Source organism: Acomys russatus, chromosome 8 (genome assembly GCF_903995435.1).
Source record: "Acomys russatus chromosome 8, mAcoRus1.1, whole genome shotgun sequence".
Lineage (NCBI taxonomy): Eukaryota > Metazoa > Chordata > Mammalia > Rodentia > Muridae > Acomys > Acomys russatus.
The window spans coordinates 27,012,992-27,028,117 of record NC_067144.1 but is presented as its reverse complement, the minus strand read 5'-3'; the positions used below and the strand labels follow the sequence as shown (position 1 = coordinate 27,028,117).

Here is a 15,126-nt window from a genome sequence, read left to right as displayed (position 1 = left end):
TTGTCTTTACCGCTGTGTTACACCTTCCAACCATCAGTTACAAAAATTATTTTCTCAGCTGTCATTTTTATTATTGTTTGAAATTTTACATATGTATTAATTAATTAACTCCTATTGTGCATGTGTACGTGGTGTGTGTGTGTGTGTGTGTGTGTGTGTGTGTAAGATGGAGGACAACTCTGTGGAGGGCTTCTCTTCTGTCTTTATATGGGTTCTGGGAATTGAATTCAGGCAGGCAAGGTTGCTCTACCAGAGCTTTTAGCTGTGGGTTATCCCTCAGGCCTTTTAATCTTCCTTTTTACCAGGCTTAGATCTGGAATGACGAAGACCGGTGCTACTCGAGGACCACTTTAAGATCACAACATTTAGAACATGTGATTGCTTCAAATATCATTATCTTATTTTTTTTTTCTTTTTATAGTTTACTAATTTTTCAAGATCCAGCTGAATGGCATTTTACATGAAAAATTTCAGCTGTCAAGAACCAGTTCTGAGAATGAAGTCCTATAGTACTTCCGAGATGATATCATTCCATTTGAAATTTAGCCATTTATTGTCTTATGTGCATATAAAAAATTCAATAATTTAACTTCTTAACTCCACTTTAAGTTCCTTTAGAATAAGAAAGGACAACAATTATATATTTTAACTCCATTACACACGGCACATGCTTACTATCTTGCAGGATGAATGTTGCTATGGCTGGCCTATCTGACCAGGCTTTGATGTGAGGGACCAAGTTATAACTGATAGGAGTCAGTAGAAAGGTGGTTTCTGAAGGGCACTGGCAATGGCCAAAGAAAGCAAAGATTAGTCCAATTATGGCGGCACAGGTCTGTAATCCCAGTACTACATAATAAGACCTTGTTCAGAGACAGAGAGAAACAGCATGGGAGCAAAAGAGAGAAAGGAGGGAAGGGGAAAGAAAAGGCTAATAGAAAAAGAATATAAGGCTAATATCTTTGAGCTGTATACTAATCCTTTCTTGGGCTATGCTTTCATATTAATAGTATACTCTTTCATTTTCTCTTATGAAAATAAATGTAATTCAGGGCCCAGTGATAGAAAGGAAAAGAGAAATTCAAGCAGAGGGAGATAATGTTCCTGGTTGTGGTACACTGGTTTGCAGTGCACTTTCATTCTCAGAATTAGCCAAAGATTAAAAAACAAACAGTCATTACACCCTCAGGGGGGAAATGAAGAGGAAGGGTCTTGAAAATGGTATCTGAGCAATGAAAGACACAGAATATTTTAAAGATCACTGAATTTAATTTATTCAACCTAAATGCATAAAAGTACAGGTGGGGACATTATTTATGCAGGTATATGCAAATCACTTTATAAAATAGGCAAAGCCCTTCTGCTTTTTATAAGTTGCCAAGGTGGTTCCTGATATTTTAAAAGCTATGCACCTTAATGTAATTTCCTTAGAGTTGGAATCCCTTATAGGAGTCAGTCATTGTGAGAGCAGGTTTGTCCCCCTCCCCCCTCCTCTCTGGGACATTTTACAAGGCTCTCATAACCATCACAGAAAGAGTGTTTTCCACAGAGATGTGACTGGAAAAACCCCTTGGAAATTGCTGAGGAAAAGTCACAGTGTTCAAAGCAGAGAACATAGGCTTTGAAAACATGAACCCATCTGACCCCTTGAATCGAGTACAGTGAATTCCTGAGCTCTGAAACATGGAGCCCGGCTGTGCATGCCATATTGGTGCTATAAGACTGGCAGTAGGTTGGCTGTGGCATGGTCTATTTCAAACTCCTTCACAGTGCCCAGTGTTGCATGTTCCCAGATGACATTTGGTTGGCAGAAGCGGGGCCTCCAAAGCTGGCAGTCTGGAACGCAGCCCACTGTGTTTTGACAAACACATAATTGACCATCTGATCACCAGCCTACGTTCTACACTCAGGTCACTGGGGGAGCTGGGCTTTTAATAGGTCCCTACTCCTCATCTTGTTCCTCTTCTTAAACCTTTCTAGAAAGCAATATAGAGGCAACTTACACACACCCACACATATACTTCAGTTTGCAAAGAGAACATGGTACATGAGACACAAGCTGCTGAAATTCTCCTTTAAACTGTCCTGGCAGCCTAAAGTGAACAAGAGAAAAGCACACTTATGGTGAACTCTAATTCAGAGAGAGGGAATGAATATACTGAATTGTTTCAACACCCCGCTCTGCATAAGTTGCAATTCAGTTCAATGGCTTGGAAATTTTGCTTAGGAAAAGGCAGCAATGGAAAAAAACGACAGGAAATCGGGGATTGATTGACTTTAGAGAGCCATTATCAAAAAGTGCGTTTGTCTTTTTATATTCTCTTCCCTTCTATCTCTTGTTCATTGTGGGCAGAAGACCCCTCTACATCCCAAGACCAGGAGCCAGCAGCTCAGAGTGAGGTGAGACGCAAACTGAAGTCTTCTGTGAACTCCCATAAGGATGGGTTGGCTTTAAGTTGGCACCATGTCACACCAGCCTTTTTCCTAAAGGCAAGGACTGAGCATTGTGCAAAGATATGCTGGTTACACAAATAGTAACGCGCGAGCCAACACTCCTACTGAACGACCTCTCGTCTCCACTCCACCTACTGCACAGTTCAGGTCTTATGCAATTTCCTTAAATTTCTTTAAAATATCTTCAAGGCTGTAAGGTCACGTTTGCACTCCATTCCTTGGCATCAGAGGCCTTCTGACCTGACTACTGGCTGCTCCCTTGCCTACCATGCTCTAGCACACCAGAGTCCTCAGTACCTAGATCTGGCTGTTCCTTGATGCCTCCTCACTTTTAAATGATCTTGGGGCTTTTTGTTTTGTTTTTCTTCCTGACAATAGACCCTTTTCTTCCCCTTCACCCCAGGCCCACTGGTAAACCCCTATTCACTATTTTTATTTTATGAGTCTACTTGAACCTTCTTTATGGTTAGGCACTTGTAGGTATCAGCATTCCAGGGCCTGTCACAGAGCAGCCTCTACCCACCCAGTCATCTTCCCTAGCAGACTGTGAGGACTTTTTCTTTCTCTTTTTGCACTGTGTGGGTGGAGCCCAGGCCTGCACTCCTGCTCCACTCCACTGCGCTCTACCACAAGAGCTCTAGCACGAGCTGTCCCTCAACCCCAGACGGTGCCATTCTTAACGAGAGGTTCTCATTTATCTTGGAGTTCCCAGAACCAAGCACTGTTACAACTGTTCTATAAACGTTTGATGACTGAAAACTAAATTAAGAACTGTGCATAATTAATCAAACCCAAGCCAAGCACTATCAGTAGCTCTTGGAAGCAGCATGCTAGGAGACTACTAGCAATCTGGTGAAGGTGGAAAAATCCCAGCACTGAGGCATGTTCTGATGGTTATCATAGGAGCTGGTGAGTGGCTGGAGTGAGTTAGAGGGGAAGTGGGATAGAGGCTGTGATGTAGCATCTTTTTTTTTTTTTTTTTTTTAAAACAAAGAACGTCAGTAAGGGAACACATTATCATCCTTGCAATGATTAACTGTTAATATTATAAGGTACTGTCCTGAGGAACATGTCTGAGTCTGAACTACAGAGAAGCTTTGCTTACAAGAACTGGGCTTCCCAACAGGGCTAGTCTGTGTCATCTGCTTTGAGGCAGCATGGCAGCTTGTGGGGTTTTCCTTTCTGTTTCTGCTGAAGAATAATGGGACAGAAAACTCTTGCAGGAAAGCATGGCAGCCATTCAACTCCTATTTAAATCTGGGTCAATTCCAGCTTCGGACATTGGATTCAGTGCCAAGGACAGAAGGTCAAATGGGCTGAATTTTGCACCTGTCCAGAGGAGGTCATTGAAGAGGCACTTGGGAACGAGAGGCACTGGGGGGATAATGTTCTGGTTTGTTCCCAAGGAACTTTTCCTTTGCTTTTGATGGGCCTCTAGGGTACCACCCCTGGAGCCATCAGCTGCGTCTGTGGGGGCACTTGAGGACACAGGACTGTTACTGGCCCTGTCATCCTGCTGGCAATAAAGGCAACTGGAGGATTTCAACAAGTCAAGCAAACATGAAGCCTGGCTGGGGGTGGGACAAGGTCATGAGTACATGAATGGACTATTAGCTTATTACAGGTTTTTCTATTCCCAGCCTTACTCTATTTTTTTTTCTTTTTAAAAAAATCTCTCTAGAAACTGCTCTGCCGATTACTGATGTAGCACAGACTTAGTTTCACATTTTCCTGTGAGACAGCCTTTCAATTATAGGTCTCTCCCTTGATTTTTACTAGGTGACCCAGGTCTCTTATACCGGTTGTGTCTGAGGCTTGCCCTAAAGCACTGACGTCATAATAGCCGAGCTAGGCGGGCAGGAGAACATCGTGCTGACTCATCTTGGTGAAGTGAGGATTAATGGCTTGTCTAACACTGAGCTATTATGCGAACTGTTTTTACACAAAAGAGCTGTTACAAAATGATTTGCCAGTCAGAGGACTAGAAATATGCAGTGCTAGGTAAGGAAGGGAAAGGGGAAGGAGACACACAGGGGTAACTGAGCCTGCACACTGACATCCTCCAAAGCATCAGCCGACCCACAACATCAACACTGAAAACCAAGGGAGAATGAAAGGCTTAGAGGCAGGCAGGACCGAGCCCTGTTGTACAACACAGCAGCAGTCTCTGAAGAGTAATCCATCTCCTTTCTATGTCAGACAAAACGTCACACACTTGACTTTAGCCTTAGCATCTTTCAGTACATTCTGCTTCCTTAAACATGTTTTTCGAAAGCTTCTAGGAATGACAGTGAAAGCCACACGCAAGTGGAATCAGAGACCGCTTTCTGTGCAGATCACTACAACACAGGAACTACCCACAGAGCAAAGAGTCAGAGGGTCCCAGTGTGAACAAGGGACAGAGGGAGATGCGGCTAGGAGGACACCCATGAGTACTTAGAGTTCAAGCTGACTGCCTTTCTCTGTAGGATTTCTTAGGTGGTGCCTCTGGTAGTGACTTAATTATTCGGTTTCATTGCCTCAGAACCTCTTATAAGCAGTCCAAAGTAATTATCCAAATCTGTTCAGTGAGGCCCTGTTTGGTCTTTAAATAATAAATGCTTTTCTTTTCATTTAAAATTAAGGTTTTCCCCATTTTTTTCTTTTTTCTCCACCTCGAAATTTCCCCATCTTTTCTGAAAAGGAATGGTACATTCTATAAACCTGCTGGCACATGTGAATCCTGGATTTCTTTTATTTTTCTTCCTAGACTTTATAATTTTGCACACATTTTTAGCCTATTTACTTTTCAGTCTTGTACTTCTTGGTAAAAGGATATTATAAATTTTGTCAATAAATGAAAGCTCTGATCTGGAAGCTAAAATTAAAAATGGTTGGACCTAGGGATGAGTGAATAACTGAAGAATAAATAATTGCCCATTGATTGACAGTGGAGCAGAGCCCAACTGTTGCTGAGATCTGGCTGTGGGCTGTAAGCTTCAGTTCAGAAGAGCGGCGGCTTTTGCAAATAGCAGCTGCAGCGAGGGAAAGGGCAGTCTTTTCAGAGGACATGGTTGGGCTGTGGGCTCCCTCACAGAGGGCTGCGCACCAGGACACTAACAGAGTTGGCTCCACGCAGGAAAAGCACTAAAGCAAACTACAAGGACTACTTCACCACAGTGAAGTCAGCTAGGAGATAAGACACCAAACCCGAGTTTCACAAATCCAACACTTTTTTCAAGGTGAAGAAGCTACTTTTACTCACATAAGGAGCAGGAACAGGCAGAAGACGGGTGGTCACGGAACTGAAAAGGAAAAGAAAGACAAGGAATTAAACATAAAGGCATGAAGGAACGCAAAACTTTGAGATATTGATGGGACTCATTACTCTCAAAATCTGTCACCTGTAGCAAAAAAAAAAAAAAAAAAAAAAAAAAAAAAAAAAATCATTAATCTCTGGCTTCAGAGATTCCAAGCGCTGTGGCCTCCCGTATGCCCCAGTATAGAAAGGGCCGGGGCCTCTCCTGTGATTTCATCTGGTCTCCACTGCGCTTCTCTAGAGGAGTGACACTGTTCACTGCAGTAGTCACTAGCCAGACCCGTTCCCGTCAATTCTTTAACTTCAGCGAAAGGCTAAGTGTTTAGTGATCCACTTACACTAGCCACCTTCCACGTGCACGATGGCCATATGTAGCTTGTGATGACCTTACTGAACATCACACAGAGCCTTCTCTCCTGTTGATGGTGATATTGTGATAGGGTGATTGGATAGGGTGATTCTGCACCCCAAACTGGCTCTAATGAGGACACTTTCAGGTTTGGGTGAAGTTCACCATGATAGTTTCACATTCTATGTTTAAAAGTCTAATAAGTCTTCCTTACAATCCTCAAAATACACAATAATGCTGGAATGGCATTAGAGTTTTGACAGATATTCTTCTAGAATAAGAAATTAATATAACAGAAGTCCTCTCACCAGGCCCCCCAGATCACATCAGATACACACTGCCAAACTGTGCGCCCTGACAGGATCATCTTAACCAGTTCACGGAAGCCTCCAAAAGTATCAAGACGATGTTGGCAAAGGCTATTAGCCTGAGGACCCCATCACCCTGAGCAAGGCCGAAGAAGACAGCTAACTTCAGGAGGCCTCACTTTTCAGCAGGTCTTCTGGACAAGTGCACCACGGTAGAGACTGCTCTAAAGAACTGTTTCCCCTGTGTGGTCAGTGTGAAGCCTGCCTGGGCACACGCAGTTGAGAATAGCGGTGGTCCGTGTGGGACAGAAGGGGTTCAAAGGAAAATCTGCATCACAGAGCACATCAGTGCAAGGGATACCTGGGATCTCTTGTGCTTTACACTTTTTCACAAAATTGACAGGGTTAATGGAAATTGTAGGAAAGATAACTAGATTATATATGAATTATTGAAAGTATTTACAAACTGGAAATACAAATAGAAAAAGGCTACTCTTCAAAGACTATAGTTTTGTATATTCATGTCTTCTTTAGAAACCAAGACACTAAATCACTGACTGTATTGTATATAGTTGATGCCATTTTACCTCTTCCGCTCCCTTTTTTCTTCTTTATCCCCCCCTGCAATTTCTGGACACCATTTCTTTCTCAATCATTGGGGGAAAAGGGAAAATATGATTAGTGGTTTTTCTATAAAATGTGTTCAATTACCATGTATCTTTTGCATGCTATAAACCAAATAACTCTCAAAATAGATTATGACCTTTGAAAACTACATTGGGTGTTTACGTTCTGATGTAGGCAACTTCTCTATTTGAAGTCCAAGGAGCACTTATTCACAAAATTAGTCAAAATTAAATTCTGATGATAGAAAGTTATCAGATTGACTGACACATGTGAAGACTAATAAACTATCTTCCCTGATGCTAGATGATGCACAGGCTGCCAACAGCCAGAACAGAACAGTGTATGTTATAGTTTAAGACAAAACAAAGTTAAATTGCAAATCTTGGGGGAGATAAGCTTATCCTGACATATTAATGCAAAACAATAAAAGAGAACCCAAATTTAATACTAAGGCTAAAAATTTAATTTTATAGTTCATGTAAAATTCATAAATGTCCATAACTGTCAAAAGGTCCCTCCTTCTTGATTGAATTACAATCTGCTATGTGATTTTACAGTATGTATTAATGTCCATAGATTTACTTTTGCTCAGTTGAAACTGTTATGTATTGATACATGCCCTTTTCACCTGAGTGACATTCACCTTGTATGTCTATTAAGTTGTTTTTTTTTATATGAAATGCAAAGAATTAAGTAGAATACTTTTGCATAGGATTTAAAACATTTGCATTGAATATTCCAGGTTCAACACACAAATATGTAGCCAAGGATATAAAACTGTAAAGGCCAAATAATTCAGGACATTAAAACAGAGCAGTGGGCACACACATAAAATGAGAAGCCAAAAGTGTAAACTCCAAGGACCCAATTGTAATGTAATTGTAACTTAAAAGGCTAGTTCACTTAATTTCAATTTATATAATGTTCTAGGGCAGTGGTTTTCAACATTTCGAGATGATGCAGGTTCCTAGAAAAATTCCTTTCCCCAGAATGCTCAAAAACAAGCTTCAAGGAGTGTCTGGCTCCAAAGAAGTCCACATATATGACTACTCTGGGTGCAGGAATAAAGAAAATGCAAAAAGTGTAGCTCTAAGCTGGTAAAGATGTGGGACTAGAGACACACAAGCTCCTTTAAGGTCCCTTAGACTTCTATCTGCCTGGATCTTTATAATATTTTCCTCATTCATTATTATTAGCATATATTAATTGTACAAAATAACAGCACTCATTATAATACTTCTATGATGTATTAATGTACCTAGGTCATTATCCACCTATTATAATTTCTTTTAAAATGTTCATAGAGAAGTTACTGTGATGGGCTTGGGGAGTATGGAGTGGAGAAATGACAGCTGGGGAAAGAGTTCCTATGCTCTGAGTACCTGCTGTGGTTTGAGGCATCTGGTAAGGAAAGGTGTGTCTAGTCTGCATATATGTCAACCTAGGGATATGCAAGGAGCAAGCAACATGGCGTACACAGAGCCCCCTATACTACGGTATGGCAGTCTTCCTGGAGGACTGGTTTTCCTTTTGGGTAAATAACTTACACTGTTGTTTGTGTATGTATCCACTTCCCCATTAATTTTTATCTTGGATGTTTTACAACAAACAAAACAGATGCTCTTCTTGGCCTTCCATTTTTCTTCTAGTTTAGTAAAACAAATAAGAATATACTGAGGAGTGGAAAAGAAAAAAGTCCCTGTGGTTTTTTAGGAGTAATACCTGAGGCCTCCCTGAAATATCCTGTCTGAGGCACACCGGGCCGTCCCAGTAGGCACCCCGAATGCTGGACCACTCCATCTTGAGGACGGCCTGAGTCAAGTGTGAGAAGCACTGGGAGAGTGAAGCACTGAACCCACACTACAGCCGGGGGTGGGGTGGGGTGGGGGAGTGATGGTGGAGGGGGAGTGGGAAGTACTGTTACCCTGCACTTATTAGAAAAAGGAAGAGATCTCAGAAATTAAGAAACTTACCCCCAAATCACACAGTCCCTGGGCTCTGAGTGAGTCTGTGCCATGCCAAAGACCACACGCTGTAACCACTAAATTACACCACCTTTAGGTGATTCCCACTTGATATTTACCCTTGAAATCTGGGCTCATTCAGGGTATGCAGGCTGGTTTATTCTTCGCTTTGGAAGGAGATAGGTTTGGCTTGATTTGCATTCTAAATATTTCACAGCGGTAAGGGAAAGCTATTATTATACCCATTTTATGGTGAGGAAGCTGAGCTGCTTGCCAGCTGAGGTATCTGGCTGGGTTAAAAACAGAAGCCCTCTTGTCAATCCTTTACTCCTCTCAACTGGCTCAAAGCTCAGGTATCCTTACCGGCCGAGCAGGCTTTTCTGCACATGGGGTTAACACTGGGTGACAAAAAGAGAACAATAATAATTCAGTAATGAAATGAAAAAATAGTCATCATAACTCACAAAACTGGTTACTTTGAGGACTGTGAATAGAAAAGGGAGTGCTTATTCATCACAGATGAATCAGAAAATTAGAATGTGTCACGGTGCTGATGACAGAGCTAAGGAATTCAGATGAACTCAAGTTCCACCCTCCTCTTTGTAGCCGAGGAGGGCAAGAGGTATGACCTCCAGACAGGAATGGCCCCTCGGGCAGCTCTTCAATCTTTGATTATTCCTTCTAGAGTTTAGGTGGGTTTGTACCTTTGTTTTGTGTGGGTAAGGTAATTTTAAAATACTCTTCTAGTGTTCTAGAAATATTGTATTAAGTAATTTGTACGTGGGAGTCATCCTGAACACTAGGATGATTTGTGCCTTACTGGTTTTGCTAATATCATCTGACTTCCAGGCTTACTAAAGGCTGGGGAGCTATTGGAATGTCAGACATGCGTGTCTCTCAGAATGAGCCCAAGCTCCAGAGTCTCATGTCCCTTGGTATTCCATCTTTGCTCTGGGTACATGACTTTCTTTATGTGAAAAATTCAAAATTCAAGACATTTTATGCTAGATTTAATGGCATTTCATGCACCCTGAATTTGGGAAGTTTTGTTTTTTAATGTAAACTTGGGGAAAGGTTTGTGAATTAAAGACAGAACATAGTGCAGACAGGTCCTTTGCAACCAACTTTAGGCGTTTGCATGAAATGTTTTCATCTACTTTGGCCAGTGGGAGGAAATCATAAACACTATGTAGTCATTCATATGTTAAAGGTCTGCCTTACCACACCATATTATTTTGTATCCATCTCAAGAAACAAAAGAATCATAAACATGTTATGATGTAACTGTGAACAACATTTCCTTTAAACTTCTGATAATGGGATGAAGTAATCACCAATGGAGAGAGAGGATGTGAGAACTCAGGTTCACTAATTAGGCATGGCACAGCCTATGCGCCTTTGCCAAGATACAATTAAACTCCTGCCCACCCCATACAAGTCTCCTGACTCTTCATGATGCTTACAAGAACAGAGAACCAAATATGAGAAAAGGAATGAAAGAAGCAATTCCGTGAGAAGTGGTAGAGACTGAATTTGTTTATATTTAAGACGGGTTCTATTTTAATTATGATGTTTTTATTCTCTGAGAATCTCGTACATAGATAGAATGAAACATGACCATATCCACCCTCAGTTCCTCCCTCTTCCCCATGCAGATTTTATGAACATTTTATAATCCAATTTCAGTTTTTCCGGCATATTTCTAATTTCTGAAGTAGTAGCTTTTAAGTGGATTTGGTGTCAGGACTGTTCTCCTATTCTAAATTGTGTGTGTGTGTGTGTGTGTGTGTGTGTGTGTGTGTGTGTGTGTGTGTCCTTAAAGGATATGACAATGTTATCGTGTGGCCTATCAATTAAAGGCACACAATGCTGCTCTAGTCTACCATAATGCACTTGCTATAGAGATTGTTGCTATCAGGCAAACACTCCAAAATTTCCCCACATTAGAAGCAGAGAGAATCAAAGTGAGTGGTGCAGTGGATCACAGAATTAATATGAACACAGTAGAAGTACCCAGATCAATGTGAACAGAGAGTGATCCCCACGCAGACAGTTCCCTCTAACGTTTATACAAAGAAAAAAAAATAGGGCACACATATTAAAAGGCAGAAATTAATCAGGTCTTCAGGCCTGATGACTAGCTGAGCTGCAGGGACAACATAAACAAGGTCTGTGTTTTAAGGACTTAGGAGTAGTTTTCTGTAATACAGACTGCAAAGTGTTACTGTCATCCTTGTCAAGACCAACTATTTGCTTAAGCGCATCCAAGACCTTTCACAATCTGGCCCAAGCCAATCTCTGTTTTCTCCTCCACTGTTTCTTTATATACTGTAACAGACTATTATGTTTTCCCTGCGCATGCCCAGGACATCTATGTCTTCGAGCCTTTGCTGACAGTTCACACTTTAATCTCCCAAACCTTGCAAAGTGTGCTAAACACAGCACGACACTCCAATGTTTGTTGAATAAATGTCATCTGTCTATTTTAGGAGACAAAGATGATAGAAAAAAGTCATTAAATTGGTAAATAAATAGCAGTAGAAAGAGAGGTCAAGGAAAAGTTAATTTTCATGCTTTTTAGGAGTGGGGGCAAGATGAGCTTTAAGATTAGGAGCACTGATGCTCTTTATTCCTGGGTCTAGCCAATGCTATGAGTCAGTTACTTTTTTGGGAACGAGTTTAAACTTCAAGGTTAAATGAACACAAATGCTCTGTCCATCAGGGTCTAATGAAAAGTTGTGGCTATTTCCACACCAGCACAGTGCAGTGAAAATATGCAGTGCCTGTCTCAGAAACATCATATATGACAGAACTTTTAAAAATAGTCCTGTTTGCCACATAAAGAGCTATAGAAATAAAAGTAACTGTTAAAAAATGGGAGTAAGTTAGTTTCAAGAAGAAAGAGCCAAGTTGTATCTCCAGTTTTCTGATTATAACAGCAGCTGTTACAGAGAGGGTCATGATTGGCATTTCTGTCCTTGGGCAAAATGGTATCAAATAGGTGAGTAGAGAGTTTAAGACTTCAAGATGAACACCCTAAATATGCTAGTTGTAAATAACCAAATAAATTGCTAAGAGCTGTTATGAAATTTCTTTCTTCACAGCTCTTTAAGAATAGGAAAGATCTTCATCTATTTTGGACTGAAGAAATGCAGCCTCCCAGCCAGGGAGTGGATTCAATAACCTCTCTAGCTTTACTTAGCTTTAGATGACAACAAAATCCTATAAAAATGCTGACCCTACAACTACACAGAACCATAATATAGTTTAATAAAATACATGCTAAACTTAAAGGGGGATTAGGCAATACAGACAGTAAGTTATTAAAATAAAAATAGTACATATGGTACTTAGGTATTGGTTCAATTTACCAAGTGCCATGATGCAAATAAAACTGAGGAAAAATGTACTAGAATCTACTACAGCTTTAACATAATGGTTAGCTAGAGACCAACAACATTTCTAACAATTCATTCTTACATCTAAGACGTTTAGCTGAATATTTCATAAATCTGGAATTGAATATGCATATTAAATAAATTTTCAATTAAAAAAAGGTAGAAGAAAAGTCCAGAACATAATATAAAAACTCAGTATTATTACCTCCAAATCTAACTTCAAAGCCATCAGGAGAGCCAGTGAACAGCTCCTGTAAATGATGAAATGGGCCCTGTGTGCCTAAGAATACGGCACGGACAATGTTCTGGGATCTCTAATGGGTGGTGGCAGTCATTGGCTTTCTTGTCTGTTTACCTTGCAGCTCTGGAGCTCAACGGAAGTGTCCATTACACACAGCACAGGTTCCGATGAATGCTTCTGATGACCCTGTCTACCCACATTTATTTGCAGCAGTTTGCTAGATTTCTTAAATAGAAGATGAGCCCATTCTATCTATGGCTCAGATCAGGACCCGCTCACTGAACTATTGCCCAACTCTTATAAGCTAAACAGTAACACGCCCCAATCAACAGGCCATCCATAGTAAAGGCTCCGGAAGGTCAAAACACACACACACACACACACACACACACACACACACACACACACACACACACACACACACGACATTGGCAGTACACTATATAGAAGAAAGCTATTTCTAAGATGGAGGTTGATTACTAAAACTTTTGAGTTGTATTTAACCTTTCTTTGGAACACCCAACCCTAGACACCCATCCCCCAAAGTCAGTTTCAATGTAACTTGTAAAGAAAGATAGGGTTACAGAAAGAGATTGAGAGAGAAATGTAGTTTAAATGTCTTCCAACCCATTATTTTCATAAGAACACGAATCAAAGAGACAAACTATGCCAATTTCTTCATAGCTGCCTTGTCACAGGCGATTGTGCTAGTCCTCACTAATGACTTCTCGAGGTTGTTTATTACTGTGATCAGGAGCTGGGAGGAGAGAGGTCTAAGACCTTTCAAAAGAGACATTTTGTTCAGTATCACTACAGAAAATAAAGTCAGCATTAGACTAACTTGGATACCTTAAGAAGTATAACGGCGGTGCATGGGGCTATGGCTTTGGCTGTTACAAACACCACGAATGGACTGACAGCAAAGGGTCAAGCTTACCAGCAGCCTGGATTTTGAAAAGCCGTGGCACAATAGGCTTAATGCAGGTTGTTCGATTCATAAAGCGCGCTCCCTGCCTCCCTCCCTCTTTCTGTTCTGATTTCCACATCCAACCTCTGATCACCAGGCAGTTGAAGGAAAATGACCAGATGTACAGGGATGGTTTCATTGTGGACACTCCCAGTCAACTCTAGCCCCTACACCACAGTCTGTACTCAGTGATTGCTTTAATACTTCCTCTTAAGAGAATTTGCATTTTCTTAACTGTCTCTACAAGATCCAAATTTAGTTTTTTTCATAGGTAATGAAACAGGTATTAAGTTCTCTCTCTCTCTCTCTCTCTCTCTCTCTCTCTCTCTTTCTCTCCTCCCCCCCCCCCGTGTGTGTGTGTGTCTGTCTGTGTGTGTGTGTGTGTGTGTGTGTGTGTGTGTGTGTGTGTGCGCGCGTGCTAATATTGGGCTCTACCTGCACTCTTATTTGCCACCTGCTTCACTTCAAAAAACCAATTTTGCTTATAGCTTAATTTCAAGTAAAAAAAAATGCTACACACACATATATGTTTTCCTCTCAAAATTATAAGCATTTGGGATTTTCTGTTCAATAGTTTATAAATAAAGTCTTGCTGTTAGTAACTTAAGAGCAATTTATCCAGAAAGAAGAAAACAGCAATGGCTTGCACTGCAGCTCAGTAGCATACTCATCATCCATCTCTCATCTCTGTTCTCCCTAGCTGTTTGCTAACATAACCTCAGGAAGACTTGACAGTCTTGGTTCCCTAGAGAAGCCTGGCTTCAGACACCCCCCTGTAAGCATCTGGAGTCTTGGAGTCACTTGTTGAGAGTGTGGGAAGTGAGACTGTTTCCTCTTTGCTCCTTAGCTCACCCTTGCTGAAAAGGTTAGACTGCAATCAACCTAGTGGGAATCCTCAGACCGAACCAGGCCCAGCTCATCTCTACTAGCTGGGAACCCACAGCAGTATGTGGAACACAGGTATGAAAATACAAAGGCTCAACCACATTTTCAGGAAAAAACTACATTGCTTCCAAGATGAGACCTAAAAAATGAAGGCAAATTAGAAGAAACTGAGAAGATATGATTTTCAAGTGTTAGCCAAGGTAAAATTCCAAATGGACCAGTTTTCCAAGGGAGACTCAGGCTCTGACTTCATTGTCAGCATGTGACCATGGCCTGCACCAGACCCTTCAAGGGAAGTCCATTTGTCTCTGACCCGGGAAGCCCAGATGACTCACTACACAAAGGGCCCCGTTCTCACCTCCAATCACCTTGCACCCCAGACTGAAGGATCCTGCTTTCCTTTAATGCTGTGAGTGTGCACAAGCATGACTTCTCCCTGGGACGTGGCCCACCCACAACTCCACAGAGCTAATGAGCACACACTGAGCGTCCTTTTCTCATTTCACACATTTGCTCAGTGTTGTAATGACCCAGCCGCAGTGAGACCATAGGGCTTCACTTGTCAGTAGGAGAGCTTGGCACTGGAGGAGAAGAGATGCATCTACCCTAAGACATCAAAACAGCTACAGGAGCCT

At 41.3% G+C, this 15,126-nt stretch overlaps 1 protein-coding gene across 24 annotated transcripts in view; it reads right to left on the bottom strand.

Annotated features, from left to right (window-relative positions):
- The window catches only part of Zbtb20 (zinc finger and BTB domain containing 20), a 732,891-nt gene that overhangs the window by 154,128 nt on the left and 563,637 nt on the right, over positions 1–15,126 (bottom strand). For 22 of the 24 annotated variants that reach the window (XM_051149938.1, XM_051149932.1, XM_051149937.1 and 19 more), the window contains one exon: positions 5,699–5,738. The exons of the other annotated variants lie outside the window; for them this stretch is intronic. The gene's annotated coding sequence lies outside the window, so the exon portion shown is untranslated. The remainder of the gene's footprint in view (positions 1–5,698; positions 5,739–15,126) is intronic. 24 annotated transcript variants of the gene reach the window in all.